The sequence below is a fragment of the Ammospiza nelsoni genome, chromosome 13, assembly GCF_027579445.1.
Source record: "Ammospiza nelsoni isolate bAmmNel1 chromosome 13, bAmmNel1.pri, whole genome shotgun sequence".
Lineage (NCBI taxonomy): Eukaryota > Metazoa > Chordata > Aves > Passeriformes > Passerellidae > Ammospiza > Ammospiza nelsoni.
In genome coordinates this window covers 18,510,855-18,538,567 of record NC_080645.1, presented here as the reverse complement: position 1 = coordinate 18,538,567, position 27,713 = coordinate 18,510,855, and the positions used below count along the sequence as shown (strand labels likewise).

Sequence of the window (27,713 nt, the reverse complement as noted above, 5' to 3'; positions counted from 1 at the left end):
CCAGAGAAGGATAACCCAAGTCACTGGTGCTTGAGGTAGGGGCACCACAAGGAGGAAATTGTATTTTTGCAGTGACCAAAGAGCTGCTGATCCTACACCTTCCTCCCATCCTTAGGCTTCAGGGTGCTGCCCTGCTGATCTGGGCTCCCCAAGGGCTGCAAAACTGCACCTGAGCAAAATCAATTTATGCCAAACACTCCACTGCAGCAACTGAATGGAAAATGGTGTGGTCGAAGCAAACTTGGTCAAAGCAAGCTTGGTGCTACATCTCCCTAATCTCTTCTGCAGATTTTAAAGGTATTTTACTTCTAAGACTGTGCACAGCCTTTGCTGTGTGGACACAAACAGCAGCTCTATTTCACTACAAAAATATCTGCATTAAAGTAATGGGTTAGGTGTAAGCTGCAAACCAAGCAACAACACATGAAACCCTTGGAAAGCCATTTAGATGAAAGACATCAAATAAATATAAAGCATTATCATGGTATGACAAGGATTTGATGGTGTAAACAAGATGCAAAGCAGAAATTATAGCTGTGAGTCACCTAAACAGGCTTTATTATTGTCATTGTCTTACTGCCATAATGCTGGCTCGTAGGCACTGCGTTATTTCTTGACTGAAAGTGTTTCTTTCAGCTTATTCTATATTTTTTCTGAGCACGTAATATTCTTCCACCTCCCTGGTGAAACTACAAAAAGAATTCAATCATAGTTTGGAAAAAAAAAAAAAACAAAAAAACCCCTTTCAAATATGTGAAATTGACCATAATAATTTTGGACGCATTTTCAGTTTTTACTTTTGGATCATTTTTCACAGCCTCTGCATTTTAAATGCTTTGTGATCTTTCAAGGCACACACCAGTTGCTTTAAAGAGTAAAAGCAGGACTCAGTAATGAAGGACTGAATGAATATTTTTGTCTGCAAATTCTTTGTCTGCAAGTCTGCAACAAGAGCAACCAAACTGAGAGATCAATTAGGTAAATGGAAGGCTAAGGATTCAGTTCTGCTCTCTGGAACATGGCTACAACGTCTGCAGGCTCTGAACTTCTGCCTTTTTATAGAAAAACACAAAGATGCTCAAAACCACTGATATTCATCATGAATGAGAAAAAGAAAGGAAAAAAAAAAAAAAGGAAGTTTCAGCATGGCTTCATTTTGTTTTGCTGCTCACCAGTCTGCTTGGAAAGGCACTCAAAGAAACAAAGAAAAAATAACTTATTAATCAGGCTCCAGATAAAAGTCCCTCTGGAGGAGTTTTCCACCAGGTTAAAGCTAAACTGTTTATGGGACTGAGACCACTTCAGGTATTAGAATTCATTATTTTGTTGTAGTGGGTTAGAATGAGGAAATAATGGGGTAGAATGGATGGGGGGAAGAGGAAGAAGGAGAGGAGAGGAGAGGAGAGGAGAGGAGAGGAGAGGAGAGGAGAGGAGAGGAGAGGAGAGGAGAGGAGAGGAGAGGAGAGGAGAGGAGAGGAGAGGAGAGGAGAGGAGAGGAGAGGAGAGGAGAGGAGAGGAGAGGAGAGGAGAGGAGAGGAGAGGAGAGGAGAGGAAAGGAAAGGAAAGGAAAGGAAAGGAAAGGAAAGGAAAGGAAAGGAAAGGAAAGGAAAGGAAAGGAAAGGAAAGGAAAGGAAAGGAAAGGAAAGGAAAGGAAAGGAAAGGAAAGGAAAGGAAAGGAAAGGAAAGGAAAGGAAAGGAAAGGAAAGGAAAGGAAAGGAAAGGAAAGGAAAGGAAAGGAAAGGAAAGGAAAGGAAAGGAAAGGAAAGGAAAGGAAAGGAAAGGAAAGGCCTGCTGAGTGCTGCAGAAGCTGCCTGTAAGGTTGCCATCATGAAGGGTCCTCCTGTCCCTCTTGCAGACACCACAAATCTTCAAAACTTTGGAAGATCTACAGAATAAGATCCTCACAAGAGCCATCAATTAATTTACAGAACTTTCTCCCTACTTCTTCCCCACAGCAGTACTGAAAGCCCACCCAGAGCTGGTGCTGGTTTCAATCCCGTCATTTATGTACTTGCACAAGGCTAAAAAGCCATTTTGGGGACTGTAAATCAGTGATGGTGAAGGTTCCTTGAAAACAGCTGCTTTTTGGAATTATTTTGAAGATTTTGTTTACACAAGATTACACTCTCCCTCAGCCTAGCTCAGGGCCTCACTGAGCAAAGGCAAAAAGATAATTCTAACATGTATTAATCATATGTTGAATGCCTGCTTCAAAGCCTGCTACCTCCAGGTGTACATCAAATATCTGAAGATGCAGAAGGCAGACAAAGATGCTCTCTATTTTTTTTTCCCTCCTGAATATATAAATAATTTAGAAATGATTAATTCTTTTTCACTTTTCCACCTATAAATGCAAGGTGCATTCAGTGGTTTCTGGAATAAATCAAGTACCCACCAATAACTGGACACCTCTAGAATGATGGTTGTATCAGAGAAAAACAAATTCTCCTTCTCCAGGTGGACAGTGGAAGGTCACTGTATTTATTACATTTAAGGAACTTTTGAGAAAACCTCAAATAATGACGTTATTTTCTGAGCTATAAAAAATTCCTTCACCACAGGTAGAACAAACCTTATGTTTAAAACAAGAGCATGAGAGAAAAGGATGCTGTGAGCAGGGCTGGAGGAGCAGCCTGCACCTATTCACCTGCCTGGGGAGCAGGCAGAGCTCTGCCTTTCACATTCATGAGGCTCCTTGTGCTGAATGCAGCCAGCCCAGCTCCCCTCATTTCCTCCTCTGTGCACTTCCAGGGCAGAGCTCTGTATTCTCCCTAAGATGCTGGATGTCTTCTTTAGATGGAGTCCACTTTAAATAAAATACACCTCTCTGGATTTTTCTTTCTTTTTTCACCCACCGGATTTGAGGAGCGCAAATATTTTACAGGATTTTTCCCCCCACTTATCCTAATGATGGTGACAAGGGAAGGAGCTCTTGTTCAATGGTCCTTTTCCATATTTAGCAGAGATTTTTCATACCCAAACCAACTTTTCTGGTGCTGAAGATGAAAATCTGAGCATAAATGGTGGAACTCACTGATCCTGCACTACTAAAAGGAAAAAGAGTGCACTTCCCATCCAGGGCAGAGTTAAGCCTGTATTCTTCCTGGATGTCTTCTTTAGATGGAATGAACTCTAAATAAATACACCCTTTCTGTATTTTTCTTTCTTTTTTCACCCACCGGATTTGAGGAGCGCAAATATTTTACAGGATTTTTCCCCCCACTTATTCTAATGATGGTGACAAGGGAAGGAGCTCTTGTTCAATGGTCCTTTTCCATATTTAGCAGAGATTTTTCATACCCAAACCAACTTTTCTGGTGCTGAAGATGAAAATCTGAGCATAAATGGTAGAACTCACTGATCCTGCACTACTAAAAGGAAAAAGAGTGCACTTCCCATCCAGGGCAGAGTTAAGCCTGTATTCTTCCTGGATGTCTTCTTTAGATGGAATGAACTCTAAATAAATACACCCTTTCTGTATTTTTCTTTCTTTTTTCACCCACCGGATTTGAGGAGCGCAAATATTTTACAGGATTTTTCCCCCCACTTATCCTAATGATGGTGACAATGGAAGGAGCTCTTGCTCAATGGTCCTTTTCCATATTTAGCAGAGATTTTTCATACCCAAACCAACTTTTCTGGTGCTGAAGATGAACATCTGAGCATAAATGGTAGAACTCACTGATCCTGCACTACTAAAAGGAAAATCTGAAAGTCACCTGTTACTCATATTACAAGAAAGGAGGAGGAGTGAAGTTTATTCATCTCTGAATATTAAACTGGTAGAAAAAAGGAGAATTTTATGAAATACATGAATTTTTTTCTTAAAATTAGCATTAATGTATGGAGCGACCAGTTAATTTGCTAGAAATTTGGGGAGATTGAGGGAAGTGAAGGAGAAATCTCTCTAAGGGCTTTAGTCTCCTCCCAGGTATAAATAAATGCAATGGGCAGTGACAAGACCTTCAGCAGATTAAACCTATTGATGATTTTAAAATTATTATCATATTTACCTCTAGGAAGTAGACAAGGTATGAAAACTGTATTTTAGTGCTATACAAAAACACTAAACAAATAGAAGCTTAAAAAACCCAAACAACAACACAAAAAGAAAGGAATGCTTCATTCTAAATAGGTGAAGGAACAAAAATATTCTAAATAAAAATCTAGAGGCATCTTGTTCATCACCTTGATAAAGGTAACAGAGCCACATTCTCATTAGTTTGAGACTCCTGGTTTTGCAGAGAGGCAGAAGCTGCAATGAAAATGAGATTTTCTCTGTGTGGGAATCTTTGGCCTGGTTGAGAACAAGCAGCATATGCAGCCAGATGAGCAATCCTGCCTTTGCTGCCCCGGGAGGGCTCTGATTCCAGAGGATGGAGTTTTTCCTTGTGCCAGTTTACAGCTGATCAAGGCCCAGGCTGCCAAGAGCAGATGTTCTGACAGTGGCCCAAGCTCTTCATGGGCAGTGCTGAGCAGCCCCAGTCCAGGCATTCACAGCAACTTGTATCTCCAGAATATTTCAGCTACAAATCTCAGCAATTCCCCAAACTTGTGGCATTTTGGATTGTGCCAGCTGATGGGGATGAGATGCCCTAGATTTACAAGCCCCTCCAGCTGAGAGCTGTCTGAAGTTATCCCAGTTTGAAAACTCTATTTTGGAAGCAGATAAGAACTCTGCAAGGTTTCACACTGTTCCAGTGGAGGCAGGAGGTACAGATGGAAGTTTACAGGCAGCATAATCTGCAGTGATACAGAATCTGTCTGAATTTTAAAAGTGAAATCTCGAGCCAGCGTTTTGTTTTCTATGAAAAGCTGAGTGGGGAAAGGAGAATTTGGGCTGAATGCTCCATATTTCAATCCATCTGAACACAATAAGTCTTCCAAGTCTGCTGACAAAGTGATGAATGAACTCTACTGCACATAGTTTCTTCTACTGGATATACAAGATTTTTTTTCCCCTCAAATTATCCAGTCTACATCCAGTTGGCTCAACATTCATTGAGCAAAACATTACTGCTCTATCAAAAAGCTATGATACAAGAATAATCATTTAGAGATCAGAGACATAAGTGAACTTTCATGATTAATGATCCCTTTCCTTTTCTTTTTCCCACTCATAGCAGAAAAAATCTTTATTATACCCTGAACATCCAGGTGAGCACTGAACTCTCATTACCCAGGATGAGAAAAACAAAAACCTGGGGCCTCTAACCCTGTTAGCACAGAGAAATTCTGTTTCCAAGGTCAAGAATAAAGACAAATAGCTGTAAATTCAGTGTATTTGACTAATGACCAGGGTGATGTGAGCCTGCCCATCCTGCACTGTGAGAGGAGCATCCCAAAGGCAGGGTCAGGGCACCTCTCTGCCAGCTGGGGTGAACCTGCTTTGGAAACTCTGAGATTTCAGCATATATTGCAGCAACAGATGTATGGCTTGGCACTGCACAGCTGTGAAAAGGTCAGGAAAAATCTCAGCTATGTTAAATGGATTTATTGCTTTCTGCTTTAAGGCTTCTGATGGCCTCCCTCTCCCACCACCCAGCTCCTTTTGCCAGTGCTCATTTCATCTTTCCCTGAAAGAAAAATATTTGTGCTAAAGGAAAATGAAACATTCCTCTGGCAAGGGCCCGTTGTGTGCTTATTTCTTATCTAGAATGTCACAGAGGGAACGTTCAGGGCCCTTTCATTTTCTTACAGGTAATTTATGTTTTCCTACCCAAACACTCTCTGTACACACATCCCTCTGGAGCACCGACACCACTGCAGCCTCAGCTGGATCTGCTTTGTGCAAAGGGTTCAGCATTTGCTCCTTTGTGTTAATAAGGAAGATCAAAATGAGCTAAGGGTGTTTTTCTGTCCTGGTACTGAATTTTCTCTGAGCTGTTCAGGGTTGGTTGTTTAGGAGTGCCCAGCTGATATGTCCGAGCACTGGGAATTAGCAGGGAGGTGAAAACAGCCCCAGGTTGTGTCAGAGAGCAGTGGTGCAAACACACAAACACGGGGAACAGCCTGTCACACCTGCCCCGTGTGGGCTCCATCTGAACAGGGTGCCTTAGAGCCCCCCAATACCTAAAAGGGATTTTTGGATAGGGATGAAGTGATAGGAAAGGGGGAATGGCTTTAAGGGTTGGATGGGATATTAGGAAGGAATTGTTCCCTGGTGCCCAGAGCAGTTGTGGCTGCCCCTGCACCCCTGGAATGTCCAAGGCCAGGTTGGACATTGGGGTTTGGAGTAGCCTGGGACAGTGAAGGTGTCCCTGTCATGGCAGGGTGGGATGGGATGAGCTTTAAGGTCCCTTCCTGTTGCAGTAAGGTAGAAAAATTATAAAAAAAGGCTTTATAAAATCAGGTCTGCTCTGTTAAATCAGTGATGGCTTGTCAAGCTGGCCTTTGCAGGTTCCCATGTGAAAGCAATCCTGGTGTGAGCAGGTCATTAACATCACAATCCATTCCTGGCTAGAAAACTACTTGAACCTGTCTAAACATTAAATCTTTCCCATGAGAATCGGTGAAGAAAATATGTAAACAGATGAAGAGTAGAGAGATTTGATTGACAAGTAAAATACCATTTAGTAACCAATAAAGTAATTGTTAAGAAAGCTCCTGACCAATTGGAGTCCCACACCAGGTCTGTAAAACTGTATAAAAGGAGTTATGTGAATAAAGAATGGGCTTTTTCCACCATAAAGAAAATGGAATCTGGGTGATTTATTCCAATACCTTCCCACCAAACCATCCTGTGATTTCAAGATTCTATGAACAGCAAAGGGGCTGTGCCAGGGGCACATGCTGGTTGTGGTTCCTGTGAGGGCCATCCCTGGAGGGAGAAGCATCACCGTGAGCACAGACGTTCCCCATGTGGGGCTGGGGGACAGCAGGCAGCACCAGGCACCTTCACAGCCACTGTCCCCCAGAGCTGCCACTGCTGGGATCCCCAGACTGTGTGCAATTCCCTCGTCCTGATCCCAGCTGCCACTCTGGGATGCTGGAAATCCTTCAGCAGCAGCTTAGGAACCTTCTGATTCCAAGCACACCAAATGTCTCATACAAATAAAGGCAAGTCCCAGGAAATACAGGTGGCACCGGTGAGATAAATAAGAATTTGGTATCACCTTCAGTTTATATCAAAAAGCTTTTCCACAGGGTTGAATGTTTACTAAATCAGGATTTGTATGAAGAGTACGAGTTCATTAAAGACTGTGCCATTCCTCATTTAGGACTGGATCTCCCTCTCCTGTAGAACCCTCCATGTGATGTGCTCATACATCTGCATCACTATTGCCACGCCGAGCTCTTCCCAAGGACAGCCAGAGCAGGAGGAATTAATTGGATCCTGACACACATTTCTAGATACAGATTTTTCACCTGAGCTTGCCAGTTCTAGGGGAAATCATTTTAAGGGATAATAAATACCACTTTATTTCTGTACACAGCAGTGTGATATAGTGGAAGCAGCCACCCTTCCTCCCCTTGGAAGGCAGGAAAATGCTGTGCTTGCAGCTACCTCAGAGCTATCTCCTATTTCTTGCCTCTGAGTAAGCTCATAATTAGAGTAGAAACAGGAGGAACAATTTCAATGGAGCTGTAAAACTCCAACAGAAAGGAAAAAAAATCCATTTGAGGTTAGAATAAAATCTTTTTTTAATCTGGCTAATGCTGCTTTTGTGCTGAGGCTAATCATTATATTTATGACTGACTGTGGGATATTCCAAAGCATTGACACCTGACTTCACTTACCAGAAAAGCAATCACTTGCAGATATTCAACTTGGTGATTAATGTGTAGATACCTAATTTTGAGTGGATTAAACCATGTTGTATCAATTTGGTGGTTTTTAGGATTTATAATCAAACCCTGGTGACATCTGATTAATGCCAGCTCAGGCTCCCTGAACCTTACAATATTCTTGCTCCTTTGGAGCTCAGATCACAGCAGGCTGATTACCCCCTGATTATCCTGAGTAACTGGGGTCAGAGGTTCCCTGGCACCACAGAACACATTTAATTCAATCAATTCAGTGACTGAAGCAGTTGGGAAAAAAAAAAAAAAAAAAAGATATTCCAATTGCTGTAATACAGCATTAGAAAAATTGCCCAGGATTTCTGTGCTCCAAATGATGAGCACTTCTGCTTAATTTCTAATTTAGTATTCAGCTGGGGTTTGCAACTTCGATTACTTGTGATATTTTCACTCAAAGTCAGGGGCACTGAGCTTGGAGGGACGAGGGAAAACCAGAGGTAGAAAAGTTGCCTGCATTGAGCTGGATAATGACCTTTGTGCCAGGGCTGGCACAGCTCTGCTCTGCCTTTCCTGGTCACCCTCTCCACAGGTGCCTCACAAACTCCTCCTGCTTCTCACTGCACGTCCCTTTCGTCACTGCCAGACTTTTGGCCTTACTTTCCCTTCTGGTGGATTTTTACTGTTGTTTAGCTGAGCACCATTTCATTTTCATGGCAAGCAGAGAGACTTTGATCAGCTGTGGCAGAGCACAGGGGTGATTTCAGACAGCCCAGTGCCCTCCTGGCTGCTCAGAGCACTTGGGGAGCTCATTAAAGGCTCCACTCTGTAGCTCAGCCTCCTTCAGCACCAGGGGCTGTGGCTGGGATGAAACACAAAAATCTCCTCTTATTCACCCTGAAACCTCGAGGCATTCACACAGCAGTGTCCAGCAGCTCAGATTGGCTCCTGAGAGGGAGCTTTGCATCCTGCACGAGGATCCTGAGCCTGCTGACACACAAATATTCCTTTCTGTGCATCCTGAGGCTGCAGCACAGCCAGACTCTGCCTCTGGGATGGGTGATGGTCACAGCTCCAGGCACTGCTCAGAGGGGATCTAACAAGGGTGAGGGACATCACAGACAGGAAATTTGGAGCTAACGTGGAGCTCCAGGCCGAGCAACACACAAAAACATGTTTTCAAAGACATAAACATGACCCCAAATGGTCCCAAGGGGAAATGTCAGTGTGAACATCCCCTTGGTCCTGGCAGAGGCCCCCAGGAGTTGCAGCTCCCCTCAACAGCCTGGCCACAAACACTGGGATGGAACCCAACCCAACGAGACCAAACCAAACCCAACCCAACCAATTCATGGCCCAGAGGAGCCAGGAAATGGTGAGAGAAACAGCAGGAAAAGGAGTAGGAGCTAAGAAAGGTGTCTACAACACTTTTACATCTGCCCTATTATCGCTATTGACAATTTTTCTAAGTTGAAGAATGTTTGTTTGTTTCAGTAATTCAATCAGGATTAATAACGATTCTTGGATTTGGATGAACTTGGATTACTTTTCAGTTTTATGAACATTAAATTCTTGGCTTTATATATAAGGCAGGCTTCCCTCTGCCCATCAACAAGGTTTTGAATGTAAAACTACAATATCAGGGTTAGCCATTACCTGCAATGCTTCATCAGAAATGAAGCAACTTTCTTGAGTAGAATTCTTTAATAAAGGAAATTAAGTTTTAGACAAGCAGGAGAAAGTTGCAATTTAATTTTCTGCCTGCCCACAGAGAAGATCCATTTTCTGTATGTTCCTTTGGGGTTCTTTGGAATGAAGAATGCTATACGGTTATAAAACATTCTTTTAATGAAGCTCACTCTCAACTATCCCTGGATTGATGATTTTCCTCCTGAACCCCTGGGCACATTTGCCCACAGGATGAGCCCTGGCAGAGCTGTCAGCATTTTTTACCTTAAGAGAAGCCCAGAATAGGAGCTGCAGGACAGAAGTTTGGTGTTTTAGAGAAGATCACAGTGTCCCTAAGTGGGACATAAAGCTGGAACCTATAGACAGTGCCTATAGAGCCCTGCAGGGTCTCCTTTGGGTGTGAAATATTCCCAGCCTGTCCTACTACAAAATCCAAAACAAATAAAAAGACAACACCCAAATGACTTAATCAATTCTCCACATCAAACACAAAACCACAGGTAGAGAGGAAAAACCACAGCAGCAAAATCCCATCACATCAAAGCCCTCAAAATCTATACATCCTTCTCCTCCTGTGCTGAGGATGAAAGAAGAAGACACCACAGACAGCAGATGTTGGTTTTGTCACTTATTCTGTGCTGGAAAAAAGAATTGTGGACAATAAAAGGGATTTGATGTTGTGCAAACAGCAGAACTCTGTGGAGAAGTGCAGGGAGTTGCTGCCCATGCAGGGCAGAGGCTGGAATTGTTCACTGGGTCACAGCCCCTGGTTCCTGCCCCCAGCAGGAAGGAAAGGAGCTCTGGGACAGGCAGAGGTCTGAACACATGGCCTGGGATAATTCTGGGTAGCAAAGGGGCTGCTGTGGATAAAAGGATTGTCTGGGTGTCACCTGCACAGGGACAAGGCCAAGAACTGCTGGGCTTCACTAGGAAATCCTCAGATATCATGTCCTTCAGAAATGAAGCAAAACCTGCAAAGAAGCTGAAGGACTGTACAGGATTTCTGGGAGACCACAGGCACTGTAACCTCAAAGCTCTTACAGGAAAAATAGACAAAATATAGGCAAATAATATAGGCAAAAAATAGGCAAAAAATAGGAAAATAATGGAAATTACATAAATAGGAGGGAAGAATTTGAGGATATCTTGAGAACCCTTCCCTGAAAATTTCATGAGAAACAGAACAAAACACAGATCCCTGATTTTCTAACATTTTAAGGTTCATGATGCTCATGAACACCCAGGAAGTTCACTGGAGTGCCATGATTTTTTTTTTTCCGTGCCAAAACCAAGTGACAAGAAAGAATTTCCTGACTGAGATTCCAGTCTGAAACTCCCCACCATCCAAGACTCTTCATTCTGCTGGGTTTGGTGCTGACAGCTGGAGATACAGGGTGGAACTGCAAAATAACACCTGACCTCCTACCTGCAGATAAAAATTGTGCCTGTGGCTTTCCTAGCTGGTCATGTCCTCTTTTGGCAACAGAATGTAAGGAAAAGGGAGAGGAAAATAACTCTGATCTCAGCCTGGGGAAGGATCCAAAGGAGACAAGAGTGGCAAAACTAGATATCAAAATTTAGGTGTTTTGAGGCTGCAGCATGGCCACTGTAGAAAAATTCCTGCTCAAATTAGAACTCCTCCATTTTATTAGTGAATTAAAACTCTTCCCTTGCAGTCCTGCAGGAGCAAACTGCTCCTGCCACACAGACGAGATTTCTGAAGGAAATCATGCTTTTAACAAATCTCAGCCATTACTTCATCATTTTCCTGAAATGTCTGGCAAAAAGGAATTCAAAGGCCTGCGTTTAAATTCTGGAGCCGTTATGAAATGAAGAAAACAGATTGATTTGCATTCTGTTCCACTCCTCTCTTTGCCAAAGTGATTTTTATAAAAAAAACCCTAAAAATTAAAAAGACTTAAACCCCACAATCTGAGCCTGAGAATTCAGTTTTTAACAGCAAACCACTGATTTTTTTTTAAATTTCCTTACAATAAAAATCTTTAGAAATAGGGTTTACAGAAGAAATGCTGCCAGAACCCCTAGAACGTGTCATCCACTCATTCCTCACATGGAATTAAAGCAAAATGCCAGCCTTGCCTTGCCCACAAACCCTGCCAACAAATAAGGATTGTGACAGGCTGAGAGCACTGTCTGGGGTTTTTATGCTCATTTTTTTCCATGGCAACATCTCTGATTCACGTGCACGGTTTCATTCCCTCCAATCTCTGCATTGTCTTGTTTGGTTTATCCCTTCCAGGAGCACCTGCCACGTCTCCACTCTGCTGCAAGGCACAGAAATCACATTTGGAGGGTCTGGGGCCAGCTGATTCTTGTTCCTCAGTCATAAATTTCACTCCAATCACACCCAACCTTCTCACCTCTCCCACTTCCCATTATTTGTCCCTTCCTTGGTTTCCTCTAACATCCAGCTGAGTGTCCTGGATTGCCAAGAAAATTGTATTCTGTTTGCCATCTGTATGGCAGCTGTCTTTTGTTCAGTGGGCAGTTTTCCTTATCTCTCCCACTCCTCCCTCAGGGGATACATCTGCTGATAACAGCTATTGAATGTCACTGCATGGCTGATAAGAACTGCAGCATCCCATTGGGAGACGTGAGCCCAGAGGGAGGAGCCAAGCATTCCTGCCTGGATATAATCTGGAGATTCTGGAATAACTGCATGGCTTCTCCACTGGATTCCCCAGAGGAACAGCAGCTGCCTCTTGCCCTGGATCTTCAGAGGAAAAATACACCCTTCTCTACAGGATCCCTGCTCCAGCAGAACCAGCCCTGACACTGCAGGAGGGCTGAGCCACATTTCCAATGGCACTGCTGCCAACAGCCTGACCCACAGGGTGTCAGGTTGGGTTCTGACTCTGGCAGTGTTGTTTTAGTTCACTTAGTTTACTTTCTATTTTTATTTTCTTCCCTAAGAAAGGACTGTTATTCCTGTTCCCATTTTTTTTTTTAACCTGAGAGCCCCTTAATTTAAAATTTATAACAATTTGAAGGAAGGAGGTTTACATTTTCCATTTCAGGGGAGGCTCCTGCCTTCCTTAGCAGACACCTGGCTTTCCAAACCAAGACACTGAGAAATTGCATCTCCTCCACTGGCACTGCAAATGCCAGCCCAAAAGATCAAGCACAGCTGCTCTGTGCCACCTTGTCCTGTTGGGGACAATGTTCTTGGAGGCCATCTGCACACACAGAAAGGGACATTTCCACTCAGATCCTGGGTGTCCCAGTGCCTGGGTTTTGAGAACAGCCTTGAAGAGATGGGATTTAAATTGTATTGAAGGCATTAGCCTGAAGTGAATGAAGAGGAGAGTATGCTTCTCGTTTCTTTTCCCAGAGTGCTAAATGTGAGAGTGGAATATTTCTTTTTTTTTTTTTTTTTTTTTTCTAAGGCAAAGAAAATGGGAAACCAACATGGATTTCAGGCACATGAGAAACAGCTTATGAATTTAGATGATAGCTCAGCAGAAATAAATTGTACATCTGTTCATTCATTTTAATAAAGCAGGGAAATGACACGCTGCTGGAGCCTTTGGAGAATGCTGAGATTTTTAAATGATGATCCTATAATAATAGCATTAACATTTGTAATGCTGCCCATACTTTAAGAATTTAAGAAAAATACATTGATGGGATAAGTGAGCTTCAACCTATAGTCTGGACTCCAGGCATTAAAAAGTGAATAAGGTGCTTCCTGAATACTCCCAAATTAGTTCAGCAAAGGCTCTACAATGGCCTTCCCATCTAACACAGAAAATCATCTCAGTGTGTGTTGATAAAGCTTATTATTTCTGAATAAATAATTCAAATGGGCAACATGCAGCTGAATTTCTGCTGACTAGAATCCCAGTCTTCATTTATAGGCAGTTAAAGTGGAGTGTTTACTTGAAAGTAATCTATGGAAGAAGCCAACAGGATGTTTTTCCTGGCTGTATGGATGCATGGAAACATGTCCCACCTTCTGCTGAATTCAGGCAGGAATAGAACCTTTCTCAGCCATCTCCCACAGCACAGAAGTTAGAAATGAAAAAAGTTTCATTGTTTCTATGCTGCCATTATTTACAAACCCAATGAGCAAATTTAAGAAGTAAACCAGTGAGACTGCAGGGGATGGTGCATTTTAAAAGCTATGTTTTGATTTTCCAAACTGATCTCCATGGGAAATAATAAATTAGGAGTTCAATAATAACTGCTGTGTTCCCTTTAAAAGCTCAATTATTAAGATCATTAAAATTTCCTTTTAATTGATTGCATTAGAGCAATTGCTGCTGGAGTAAGGAGCATCTAAAACTGATTAGCGCTCACATATTGCTCTTTGATCATCTGGGATAACCCTCACTCAAGGCAAGGGAAACAGGCAAGTCTGAAATCCTTGAGAAGTGGAGAAGTTCACCTAAAATTAGATCTCAGAACCCAAGATCTTTTAATAATGTCCTGACACTGTTCCCCACTGACACCAAAGGAGCTCAGGCTGAACTGTTGGATCTTCCCGGAGCAGAGATTCCCCAGAGGTGCTGCTGGGAGCCAGAAACTCCTCAGAGCTGCCATCCCTGATTGATCCAGCAGCACCTGAGAGTGCCCTGTGCTCTCTGTGCTCCCTGCAGCTCCAGCAGGCAGCCCAGGTAAACAAGGCTCTTTGTGGTTTGGTTCTCTCCTGAGTACAGGGGGATTGAAGCACAGAAACACCCCTGGGACACAGAGAACCCCTGGGTGAACACTGCCCACCACAGAACACTCAGTTATTGATTGGAGCTGCATTTTAAGCATTTGCCTGGAGGAAAGGAAACAGCTCCCAGGGATGTCAGGCAGCCCTGGCACAGGGCAGGATAAACCTGTTTGTGCCAGGAATGTCAGGCAGTGCCTGTGTCACAGCAAAAGGACATTAAAGAGTTCAACATCTGCAGGCAAAGTTGAATTTCTTTACTTATGGCTTCAATTATTGTTTAAGAAGGAAAATTTGAAAAGGTCAGAACTGCTAAATCAGAAAGCCTGCCCTTCATTTGTCTTCAAACATACACAGGTTTCTTAGCTTGCTTCAGCACTGGATCAATTAATCAGAAACAATGTTCTTTGTTTTCAAATGCCAGTTGTGTTATTTCTAAATATGGAAATACATTGTGTTATTGACCTGTTGATCTTAGAGCTCTTTCCCAACCTGAATGATTCTGTGGCTCTGTGAAACAAACAAGTAAACCCAAGTTCCATTTCTGTTTTAACCCATGTTAGAAAATGCAGCTTTAGAAAAACGAAATATCAGGTGTTCAGTTTAGGTAGGCAGAGACCTGTGGGCCTGTTTCTATTTATAAATATGCACAGAAATCCAGATTTACTTCCCAATCTAAAACTGCACTCCCATCTCCATTTGGATGGGAGCCACAGCTTGGATGCAGGCAGTTAAGAATATCAATACTACAGATAAATCTTCTTCCCTGATATTATTTCAGACAACTGTTGGCTTAGATTTAAGCTTATTTAGCAGGATTGATCTTCCTTATGTTTCTTTCAAAACTTCCTCACATAATTCCTTTGATTTTTCAAGCTCTATATTTTTTTTCAGTTAAGAGATTGCTTTCAACCCTTTAAACTTCTTGAGAACAGCAGTGCTCTCCTCACCATCAGTCTTCTAAATGAAACAAAATCATTGATCTGAGAACATCTGACAGTACCAGGTAATGTATGGGCACTGCCAGCCTCGGTGGCTGGAGATGGGCAGAACAAATGAGCTGGGGAGGAGGAAATAAAGCCTAAAAGGAACAAATGAGGGGATGTGTGAGAGCCAGCATTTAGACCTGGCTGCATCTGGATTTAGAGAAGGCAGGCAAAGGGTGTGCACAGAATTCTGTGAGCCCTGGGCAAATAGTCAGCTTAAGGCACTGAAAACAAAAAAGTGGCTCCCAGGGGAAGCAGGGGATGAGGGCATGGGGAAGAGTTCACTGGGAGATGGGATCAAGGGATGGGAAAAGGAAGGTCTTCCAGAAATGAGAAAAAAGGGGGGAAATCATGGGGACAGAATGGGGATCGTGAGAGGACAAAGGTCAGAACCAGATTTTGGTGATATAGTAAAAAAAAGTTTTCCATGTAGAAAGAGAGGGGAGAAGTGATGAAAATAAGAGCAGAGAGAAAGGGAAGCCACTCAGCAAAAAGCAAAAATCCGTGAGCTCTGAGGCAGCAGCAGGAAATAGGAGCAGATGGGTTGAAGGAATGTGAGGTGATCAGCTCGAGGAGTTTGGAGAGAAAGGGAAATTTAAAGCTAATTATTAAAATTCCAAGAAGGCTCCTAACAGACTCCTGGCTAAAGAATAGAAGAGGGAAAACCCAAGAGTTTGCTCTTTGGTTAGTTAGAATGGGGAAGTTTGTTTTGTCTTAAAAAAGGGAACGATGCAACAGGCAGAAGGAACTTTGAAGGATAAATTTTAACGCTGGGCAAATTAAATATCAAGGAGAGGACACAAGTGATTAGGACAGGGAAGTGGAAAAAAACCTCTATAAAAGCTACATTAAGAGGAGGAGTGAGAATAGAAACTCCAAAGGACTGGCTGTAGAGCAATAGTGTTGGAGGGAAATATTGGGTGAAGGAAAAAACTGGGATTCATGGATTTTTCCTAATTTGGTCAAAGTCTAGAATGGGAAAGGGAAGATAACATCAATACTCTGTGTAGAGCTGGGCTTACACATTTTTGGTGACATATGGACTGAGAACACAGGGGAACACATTTGTAAAAACAAATAAATATTAAGTGACTGTTGGACAGACGGCTGGAGAAAGGGCTCCCCTTTCAGCAAATAAGCATCTGGAACTCTAAGGCAAACAAGTCCTGGAAACAAGCCAAAGTAGGAGCTACAAGAATATGAATAAATTCCACTTCTGAACCATTTTCCTCAAAAGAGACCATAACTACAAGGAGTCCTGTATGAACCCCCTAATCTGCTTTTCCTTACATGTAACAACACCATTTTCATTCCACTAAGTTCAAGACACAACCAGGCCTATATAATTTTATTTCTTCCCAAATGAATATCTTTCACAGGCATTTGCTAAAAATTTTATTTGAATAAACCTACAACTCCTTTTAGCATGGTGAGTTTTACCCATTGTCTATTTTAATGCTTCAGGGCAGAAAGAAAAAAGATATTTTGTCTAAATAAACCTGACACTTTGATTCATGTGCACAGATGGTTAGCAAATTTCAGAGTAGCCAAATCAGTTTTAGTGTCACTGAGAAAAATCTTAAAATCTCACTTGTCAGTGAAGGAATTGATAAACTGATCACAAAACTCATTGCACTCTAGTGGAATGACCCAGGCAGCCACATAAACTATTATTTTTGAATGAATAGACTTCAGCTTTACAAATTCCCTCTGCTCATATAAACTGCAGCTATGATACCAGCTCACACATATTCTGTAATTGGTATTAAATAGGGTTTTGTCTGCTGCAAATTGAATATGTTAAGATCTATAGTGTGTTATCATGTTTAATCCTGCTTTAAAACAGAACTCCCACAGATGCTGCAGGCATATTAACAGTGTGGGTTTCTGAACTCGTGGGATTACAGTGATATTTGCAACACATCTAACAATTCCTCTATTTGTTACTTCTCCAATCAGCTGCACTGTGTCAAACAAAGAGATTTAGAATTCTTGGTGTTTCTGTTGAAATTCTGCATTCCACAGGTGAGGAACTGAAATAATTTATACACGGAGTAAAAAGCCCTTCAAGTCCAAAAAGGTAATACTTGGTAATCTCTTCCTCACTGTAGGGAGGATTAGATTGGATATTAGGGAGAAATTGTTCCCTGTAAGGGTGAGGAGGCCCTGGCACAGCTGAGGGTGCCCCTGGATCCCTGGAAGTGTCCAAGGTCAGGCTGGACAGGGCTTGGAGCAGCCTGGGACGGTGGAGGGGTCCCTGACACAGTGATGCCTTGAGAAGGCTGCCCTAGAACAGAGGCTGGGCAGAACTAAAGAATAAAGCAGGGATTTATTGAAAGGATCTCCTCAATGGATCCACCTTGGGCAGCACAAGAGCCCAGCCAGGGCTGCAACCAAGATGAACCAAAATGGTCCCAAAATGAACCCAGGATGAACCAAAATGGCCCCAAAATGAACCCAGGATGACCCAAAATGGCCCCAAAATGCTCGAGCGCTCCCGGGCTCTGTCCCTGGGATCAGCTCTGCTCCATTTGCACCTTGCAGTTCATTGTCCCATTGCAGCTTTAGCCCCTGCAGTCCCACCCTGCTTGTTTTTCTCTCTCCAGCCCACGGTGTTTGTGCTCTGGGGCTGAGATTTGGATCATTTGTCCTTGGTGCCCAGCTGGAGCAGGAATTGCTTTGTGTCCCTGCTCTGTGCACAGAGCTCAGCATCCCCTGATGTGAGCCCAGACCCACACACTAAAGCAGCACAAAATGTGAAAAACAGAAAAGCCAAAACCTGAGGCATCAATGGCACATGGAATGAGATGATTTTAAGGTCCCTCACAACCCAAATCATTCTGGGATTCTATGAACAAGACAATGACGATATAAGAGCCCTCTGCAATGAATACCATGTGTAGAAATCACTGTTTCCACACTAAGGTTTTTTTTCAGCTGGATTTCACACAGTCAAATGAGGTCTCCCAAAAGAGACCTCCAAAGTTAATTTCAGAAAAGATATTGGTGCATCATTTTATATCTTGATTTGAAAACACCTGTGTGAAGCTTCTTGGAAGTCTCTGTGTCACCTGCCAGCACTCAGAGGTGAAGCTGGAATTCCTTGGACAGTTTATGAAGTTCAACATGCCATGAACGCTCTTGGAGAAGAGTGAAATCAAAGGACATTTCCATTGACTGCTCCACCAGTACATTTAGAGGAAAAAAAAGAATTATCGGGGAAAATAGTCAAATTTTAAAATGTCCAATTGAAATCAGTAGAAAACAGTTCTAATTTGATTTGAAGGCAACTGCAAAATTCCAGCTGGAGGGGGTTTTTTGGGATTTTTTTTTTTGTTTGTTTGTTGGTTTTGGGTTTTTTTTAATTTAATTGGAAAATCACATACCCACCCCTGGCAATGATTGTTAATAATTATGTTTATACAGCTTCCCTAAATAAGTGATCCAAGACTAGACCTGGAGACATTACATTATCTTTGTTTAGCTTGTGCTTCCCTCAAGAGCCTTTGTCTGAGCCTTCCTTCCTTTTTAATTTCTAATTTCTCCCCTCCAGCTCCTCACCCAAACGTGTTTGTGCTAGAGGTACTCCAAACTCTCACTGCTACCATTTACTTTGTAATCCTGACCTTAATATCTGTTGTAAAGTTCACACTTGATGGACCACGTTGAGGAAGCACATTAACCTTCACTTCTTGGGGAAGAGAGCAGTAAATTGTGGGTTTTTATGGCTTTTCTGCTGCTCGCAGGGTTTGGGTATTTGCTGCCTGCAGAAGCAGATGGAAGAAGCCTTTGGAGGATAAGGCAGCACAGGATTTTTGGGTTTGTGGTGAGAATTTGCCAGCTGCAGTGAGAATTGCTGCTATTGCCACGGAGCTGCTGCTGACCTTCCAACACAACCCAAGGCTTGCAGAGGCAAAGGAGTTGGCATCAGGGTGGCTCAGATCAGCTGAGGACAGCAAATCAGGGCAGCTAAACAAAGGGCAGAGAAGGGACAGTGACAAAAAGGGGGGGAAAAGGGAAAAGGACTGGCAAAAAATGCAAGTTTGCTGTGTGAGCCTACTTGGAGAGCAAGAGTGTAGGGAGGAAAATCAGGTGTGGAGGAGCAGCACAGTGCCTTTGTGCTCCTCCCCAAATTCCCACTGTTTGAATGATCATTTCTATTCACAGACCCTTCCCTGCATTGTACAAGTGTTTCTCAGCTGCTCCCAGGTTACAAAGCAGGCACTCTGTTGTTTTATGCACCACTGAAATGTGTTTATCTGCAGATTAAATAGACAACTTCATGTATTTCCTGACCTTGGTGGAGAGAAACAAAGCAGCGAGCTCACCCCTCACGAGCAGAGATAAATGTGGGAATCTGCTGCCTCCTGCCAGGCAGCACATCCAGCCCTAATTATGTGATAAGTGCATGGACTCCGTGTTAAACATATTTTGCAAAAGTTCTTGAACAAAGTGCTTACACTGGTGATGCAGATAGCTTGCTGAAAGCCACATGAATACAGATTATTATGCGCACAGTGTGAATCTGGATGAGCCCAGGAACCACTGGTCTGCCAAACAATGTTATTTCATTTGGTCTTGGTTTCTTGCTGAAGAGTTCCCTGTCTCAGTCAATGCACAGAATAATCGTATTTGTTTTCCTTTCTCTGAATTTATTCTACTCTTGAAAATGCTGCAGCAGAGTATTTGTTGTTAAGGTTGTTGGTAATTCAATGCTGAGTGGCGCTGAGCATGTCTCATCACATGAGAATCCTCTAACCAGCTAATTCTGAGAAAAACTGACACACAATATTCAAGAAAAAGTAAAATAACAAAAATAACAAAAAGCTTAATTTCATTATCCAGATAGCCAGATTGTTTAAATAAGTCTTCCAGATGTCCTTAGTTTGGTAGCACCACAAGACTATTGAGAAATATTAATAAACATTCTTCCTGATCATGGGCATTTTTCCAGGTTATTTGAAAGTTTCTAGAAGACAGACAGATATTTGGAATCCTAATTGCACTGAGAGACAAAGCAATCTATGCTCCTAAACCCAGATTTTTGAACTCCAGTGGGGAACAGATATCTTCACAGCTATTTAATTTAGTCCAATAATATTTTAAAAATTATTTTTGACATCTAAAATTATTTAAGGGGGAAAAAAAAAAGTCAGTGTCTACATGCCTGTTATTTAGATTTTACATTCCTGAACTGCTTATGTGATTTTGAAACCCGTTCTATAAGTCAGGACAGCTCAGAAAACTCTGGATGCCATAAACTGTACCATGGGTGAGACCAATGACCAATTATTAGCCATGAAGAAATGGTACAGTCAATGAAAATTAAATTTCATTTTGCAGAGACAACAGAATGCTCACAGTCTTCATTTAGAAAACAAAATATTTGCTGCTATTTAGATGTTTGTTTCCTTTCATAAATTCTGCCTCTCACACATGAAAAATACACCAGGTAAGATCCTTCATTTGCTTCCAAGGAGACTTTTGGGCACTTGGAGCTATGTCGAGTGTGTTAGTGAACTGCTGCAAGAGGATGAAGTGGAAATAAAGCTGAGTGAAAAGGTCAGTGCAAATATTTATCCAGTGTAGAGGTTTCTGAAGGTTAAGAGGTGCTCCAGGAGCCTTTCCAGCTGTATCTACAACTCTAGAAAGCACAAGGGTGGCCCAGGAGCTGCTCTCTGGTGCTCCCCAGCCATGCTGAAGCTGCTCTTTGTGCCAAAGTTCACTGGCAGCTGGAGAGGCTTTGCCCTGCTCTGCTGAGTTCCTGCATGAATTCTGGTTTCTCTGCATGTAAATTGTCTCACAGCCCAAAAACGGGAGCCAAATGGAAATTCCAATATGCACTCTGCTCATGTGATTCTGCTGCAATGGTTTTATCCATCCCACAAAACTCTTTCTGCTGACAAATCAGCGCTGGGGGAGTTGGATCCAATTTGAGCAGGCTGCTGGAATTCCAGATTGGTTCCCATCACTTTCAGGCCATAATGAAACTCTGACTCTTGACTACCAGCCTGGCAGGGGTTTGTCATCTGCTTGGATCTGGTGCTGCTGCTCCAGCCCCTCAGCCCTGCCAAAATGCAGCAGCAGAGAGCAGGTTGTGGTGTGGGAGGAACCCAAACTGGTTTGTTCTCCCCAGCTCAGAGAGAACAAACTGGCAGCTGCTTTTGTGTCTGCTCAGCCTGGTTTGCTCTGTGATTTCCACCCCAGCAGGGAATGGCAGAGGGCTGCAGCCCTGGCCTTGCTGCCCTGCTGGGCTTTAGCTCCTCTCTGGCTCTGTTTTCCACACACTTGTGGTGCTCGGTCATGGACATATTTAATGAAAAAGCCTTTCGTTAGGATCTTTCCTCCTGAGAAGCTGATAGGACTCAGAAATTAAATGCAAACATTGATTATCTGCTACTGTGGAATGCAGCAGGTGCATCTGTGATTGGTCTCATGTGGTTGTTTCTAATTAATGGCCAATCACAGTCAGCTGGCTCAGACTCTCCGGTCAGTCACAAGATTTTATTATCATTCCATTCCTTTCTAGTCCTTTCAAGCCTTCTGATGAAATCCTTTCTTCTATTCTTTTAGTACATCATTTTCTTTTAATATAATATATATATCATAAAATAATAAATCAGCCTTCTGAAACATGGAGTCAAGATTCTCCTCTGTTCTCTCATCCTGGGACCCCTGCGAACACCACCACAGTTCTCACTCAATAGCTCTCCCAGTCAGATGTAAAGAAAAATAAAGAAAAAAACCCTGTGGAAGGGGGTTGGAAGGGGAATCATCTACCATTAACATGATTGTGTCTAAAGGTGTGGTCCAGCTCACTGCACAGAAAAGAACAAAATCAGTTAAGAGTTCCAAAGGGCAAATTTTTCCCTGCAAGACAAGGTAAGGAGGACTCAGTCCACAGGAGAGGAGAGGTGAGATTATTTCACTTCAAACATGCAAAGTCAATGGGCCGATCTGCTCTGGGTTGCCAAGGTCTGTTTACCACAGAAAAGAAAAGTTTCATGTCCAAGAGAGACATTTTTGGAAAAGTATGGAAAAGTGATCCAAGAGGAACCTTAAAATTGCTTTTAAAACTCCCTGTTTGTTCCTCAGTAGAGTTTTTAACCAATACCAAGAGCTAAGGCAGGGACTCTCAGCAGCTTCAAGCCCGTTTCTCAGCAGCCTGAGCTGCACAATCCATCTGTCCAGATGGTGCTGTGGAATTCTCAGATCCTCTGTGAGCCACGAGCAGAAGGAGGTGCAGATTGTCCTCCAGGGGCTGCCTTCCCCATGGGTGACACAGGAGACAGCCCTGCAGGCCACCATCCATCATGGTCACAGGGCTACCACTCACAGCCTCCACAGGAACTGATGGATCACTTAATAAAGCTCCCATTAGTCATTTATTACTCTTTTATAAACCATTTATCAGCTGGCATTCAAAATGGGACCAAATCATGTTTTTCACTCAAGACTCCCAGCACTGGTGTATCTCAAGTCTCACCATGGTGGGGTTTTGTCAAATCACACAAATTTTATTCTCTTCATAGGAGGCAAGATCTTTATTTTACTGGAAAATTCTTTTCTAAGAATATGTTTATTAAAAGTAAATTTATACCAGGCAAAATATTTTCCCCAATCTTGCTCTCCCTTGTGTGACAGAATTGTTTCTGTGTTACATTTCTTTGTCCCAGAAATGGATGGAGTTGAAGGCGAGGCTGGAAGTGGCAGAAAGAGGAATTGTGTGAGGAATGGTTGTTCCCTGGCCAAATGAAGTCTCTGTTTGTTATCTGCCAGTGAGAGCACTGTGACAAATCCCACTTTTCCAGGTTTGCCCAGGGATAGGCTGCAGCCCCAAAATCTGAGGAGGAGGAGAAAAGTGGGAATTGGGGGCACTGCAGGAAAATCATCCCCTTCAGCCACACCACTGCATTGGCAGGATTTACCAAGGAAGGACAAGATATCTGATATATAAGGAAAACAACCCATTAAAGAGCAGCAATGGAAGTTTTAAAAATTCAGGTCAGAAGATAAAGGCAAACAGAGGCAGAGGAATCTCATTTTTGAGCACACACTCTGCAGGCAGGAATGGAGTAAATAGGATTTGGTGGACTATTCTTTTGGAGAAGGAAGAAAAGACAGAAAGGGGTCAAGTCCATATCTTTCTTGTGTTAGAACTCGTTTTTTCCTTCTCCAGGTCTCAGGCAGAGCCAGGCCTCCAGGAACAGACACAAGAGGAGAATTTGCCAGCTCGTGTCTTTCAGCAGATGCCACATTGTTAATTTTTCATCACAACACAGCCACAGTGACATTAACTCTGGACCAAAATCCCCTTTTTGCAGGATACAATACTGCAGTGATCTGTCAGCCACTCTTACAGTGACACAAGAAAAGAATTCTCAATTTTGTTAATGTTCTAGGTATAAACACTCAGTACCCTCAGTGTTCACTCAGCCCAGCTCATTTCCACCCACTGGGAATATCCTGCAGGACACAAACCAGGTGTCAGATTTTCCAGAACAATCTGTGCCTGCTCCTTGCTTTGCTTCATTCCTTATTTTCTCATAAGCAATTCGTTACAGCTGAACAAAATTTGAGCCTAAGCCCTTTCCCTGCTGGAAACTCCAAAATCCTTTGTGACACAAAATAATAATTCATCAAATTAATTTTAAAACTTTTCTCATAATAGAAATAAGGTTGTAAATTTTACAAAGCAGCCACCAACTTTACAAGTATCTCTATTTTCAATCTCTGTAATTTAAATCTGGCACAATATCCCAGGCACCGTGACCTTTTAAAAGGCAGACCTTGCTACCTCACCTGGGAGTTTTGGAAGAACTCTTAAAATATTGCTGTATTTGGCATTAGAGATGAAATTATTAAAACCCCTGGAGGGAGCAGGGTACTGTTTGCACACCTGAATGGATTTTTACACTACTCAGAGCCCATCATTAGCAGGAAGGGTGGATGTGAGACAGAACAAGGCAGAGATTTTGGAACAGCGACAGGGCAATAAGCAAATAATGAAGTGGGCTGAAGCAAAGTCTCATTTATTGAGCCATCAAAGCTCCTGACACACTCCTGTGAGAGTCTGTCTGAAATATCCCTCATCTGCCTCACAATTGTCATTGGAAGACCACTGAAGAGAAGACCCCCCCTGTCTAAAATCTCTGTCTCTGTAGGAGAAAGTCACACGCCAAAGGCCCTGAGACCTGAGAGCACAGTGCTAAGTTATTGTTTTCACAGGGGTTGGTTGCTGTGTGCTACACTGAGCCCAGTGAGAAGAAGAAGGGGGCACTGTGCCCTTTTTGCAACAACAGCCTTGGGAGCTGTCCCAGCTCTCGGCCTGGCTGGACTTCTCCTGAGTTCTGGGTGTTCCCCCCACAGAAGACCCTCACCTGTTTTACAAGCACAGTGACAGACAGACTGAGATGTAAGGAGCCTCTCCATCAGGGACTGAGACATGGAACCCCCATGTGCAAAGGCCCCTCTGTTCCTCCCAAGGACTGAGACACGGAACCCCCATGTGCAAAGGCCCCTCTCCATCAGGGACTGAGACACGGAACCCCCATGTGAGAAGGCCCCTCTCCATCAGGGACTGAGACATGGAACCCCCATGTGCAAAGGCCCCTCTGCTCCTCCCAAGGACTGAGACACGGAACCCCCATGTGCAAAGGCCCCTCTCCATCAGGGACTGAGACATGGAACCCCCATGTGGAAAGGCCCCTCTCCATCAGGGACTGACATGGAACCCCCATGTGAGAAGGCCCCTCTGCTCCTCCCAAGGACTGGCACTGAAACCCCCAGCCCGGGGAGTTGTGTGGGGAAGGCAAGCTGACCAAAGCGAGATGTTTGCCTGCAGGTTGTGACCACTGGACCAAGAAAACCACGGCTCTTGTTTACTGCTGAGAACATGGACTACCTGTTACATCTATTCCTTTTTGAATCTGTTTCCCCCTTCACAATTTCCAATGGAGTTATCATAATAAAAACCTCTGAGTTAGCGAGAGACTCCAAAATCTCACAGACATAACAGGCGGGTCCTCGACTGGACTGGACCAAAGGATTTGGTCTCTACATTTGGTAGCTATATCCCTCTCTTTCTCTATATTTTTCTCTCCCTTAATCCCTCTATCACATTTTGCTGCGGTCACTCAATATAGGTGCATTTGTTTTGATTATCATTGCAAACCCCCTTGTACTGTGTCAGTTTTTTTGCACCCTGAGATCAAATCCACAAATCATCATAAATCCCCTTCACAAGGATGGATCCTGACAACACCCCAAGCCCCCAGGGTTGCATCTCTTGCTCTGCAGGCAGAGGAATTGCTGTGCTGGATCCCAGCCAGGATGCTCAGCTGCTCCTGGGGTACCTGGCACCCCTTGGGTGAATTTTCCTGGCCCAGGAGGGGATGCAGGGAGGGGAAAAGAGAGAGCCAGGAGAGCAGAGTCACTGGGCAAGCACTGCCTCTGCCAGGACAGGGACTTTTCACAGCTATCAGGTAGGGATAGGACAAGTGGGAATGGGCTTTAGCTGTAGAAATGTGGATTTAAATTGGATATTTGAAGGAAATTCCTCCCTGTACGGGTGGTGAGGAACAGGTTGCCCAGAGAAGCTGGGGCTGCTCCATCCCTGGAAGTGTCCAAGGCCAGAAATAATTTAATTTATTACTATAATGTATTATTTATAATATTTATTCATTAAATTAAATATTTATTGAAATTGAAAATATTTATTCATTAAACTAAATAAAAGAAGCTACACTTTGTAATCAAAGCTTCAGATTTACTGAGCTTTCTCCTTCAGAAGTTACCTTGAAAAATATTGTCTTTTTCTTTCAGCTCTAATTCCAATCAATGGTATTGCAGCCTGTGGTATGCAACTGGTATTAAAATGCAATAACTAAGCACTTGCAGCAGAAAATCAAATAAAGTGGCATTAAATCAACTGATAGACACCTCCCTGCTCTTATTTTAACAGAGAATCTGCTCCTGCAGGGGGCTTGCACCATACATGAAAGGCTGATTTTTCCTGCCTTCTTCACGGAATATGAACATCACTTAGCAAGGCAGAGGAAGATTTCTGAGGTCATTAGCATCTCTAAATAATGAAAGGTTCAAACCCACAGCAAACCATTAAAAAGGACGAGAGATGTCACTATGGAAAAGAGAAAAAAATACAACAAAAATATCTAAGAGCAGATTTTTTCAAAGAACACAAGATAATGCAGTCTCTTCACACCTATTTAATTTCCATGCTAAAAGCCACAAACTTTCCAGGGTATAAAGTAACTTTCACTGTCACTGAGAGAACTGAATTTATGAGCATTTCTGAATTTCCATAGAAATTGATACTAACAATGCATTTGTGGCTAAGCAGCACAAGAATTTTTCTGTCCAAATTACCAAATTAAGTCAAACAAGACTATAATTATAGAAAGACTTCTTCAAAAGAATTCAGTGTAGAAATATTTCTTCCAAGAAAGAATTCTCCAACTTTGGAAATTCAAGTAGGTAGGACTCTGACTGACATGACTTGCTATCAATATTGATTGATCCAATAAATTCTTATTTCTAAAAGCATCAAGCTGTCCTTGTACATTGTTATTTTCCAGAAGGTTAAAAAAAATACAGCATTTCAAAGATATTTTAAGTATTGGTTGTCAGGAAATGGCTTTCAGAGCATTAAAAACCTGATCTAAAAGGTAATTCTAAAGTAATTAATAGTTTGATCATTGTCACTAAATTGTCACCCATGAATTTAAGGGTTTGGATCAGTCTGTCCACGATAATTTTCAGGTGACTGAAACACTGCTGCCAAAGCATTTTACTGATGTAGTTATAGATATTCCCTTGCCACAATTGTCATTGTTTCTACTTTCTTCTTCTTTTTCCTTTTTTTAAAAAACCTTCTCTGTTGTCTTTGAATTACTTAATTTACTTTGCATTTTTAAAAGAAATAATTATTCAAGTCAAATAACAGCAATATAATATAATCCATTATATATCCATAGAATCAATATAATCCAATGGCAAATTACTAATATTAGGCCAGGAAACAAATTTTTAATAGGTAAAAATATACTTCAGGTTAAATAAAAAAACTCTACAGCAATAGGCTTTCCTTTCCTACTCCACAATTATCTTAAAATCAGATTTACTTCTCATATTTTGGGAATTTCTCCTTAAAAGTTTGCAGAGCCCCAGGAAACTTTAACAGCAAAATCCAACCTGGCTGTAATTAGGTAAAAATTTTAAAACTGTCTAATTCTCTCTAGATACCAAAAAGTAAATCAGACTTACAGTGAATGTAGGGGGTGGAAGAGAGCAGTGTCAGCAGGGCTGGAAGTGTGGTGGATTCAGGCAGGGAATTCCCTCCCCTTGGTTTTGGGGTTTATCAGAACTTCCAGCTGAATTCAATTTACAGGGAAAAAAACCTTTCCTTACAAATTCCACCTGTAGGCTAAATTGGGAGCTTTTAGGACTGGAGCTTTAATTCCAGACCCCCAAACTCTGCCTGCCTCACAGGGGAGGTGCTGCAGACAAGAAGAAAATGTTGTTTTCACCCACGGTCCCGGCCATCTAAAGCCTTAAGCTAGTTTTGCTATTTCCCCCCACAGGAGCAAAAGGAGAAAATT

At 42.5% G+C, this 27,713-nt stretch overlaps 1 protein-coding gene across 2 annotated transcripts in view; it reads right to left on the bottom strand.

The window, feature by feature from the left end:
• Window positions 1–27,713, bottom strand: part of CDH13 (cadherin 13) — a 442,261-nt gene that overhangs the window by 52,477 nt on the left and 362,071 nt on the right. The gene's annotated exons all lie outside the window — the stretch shown is intronic.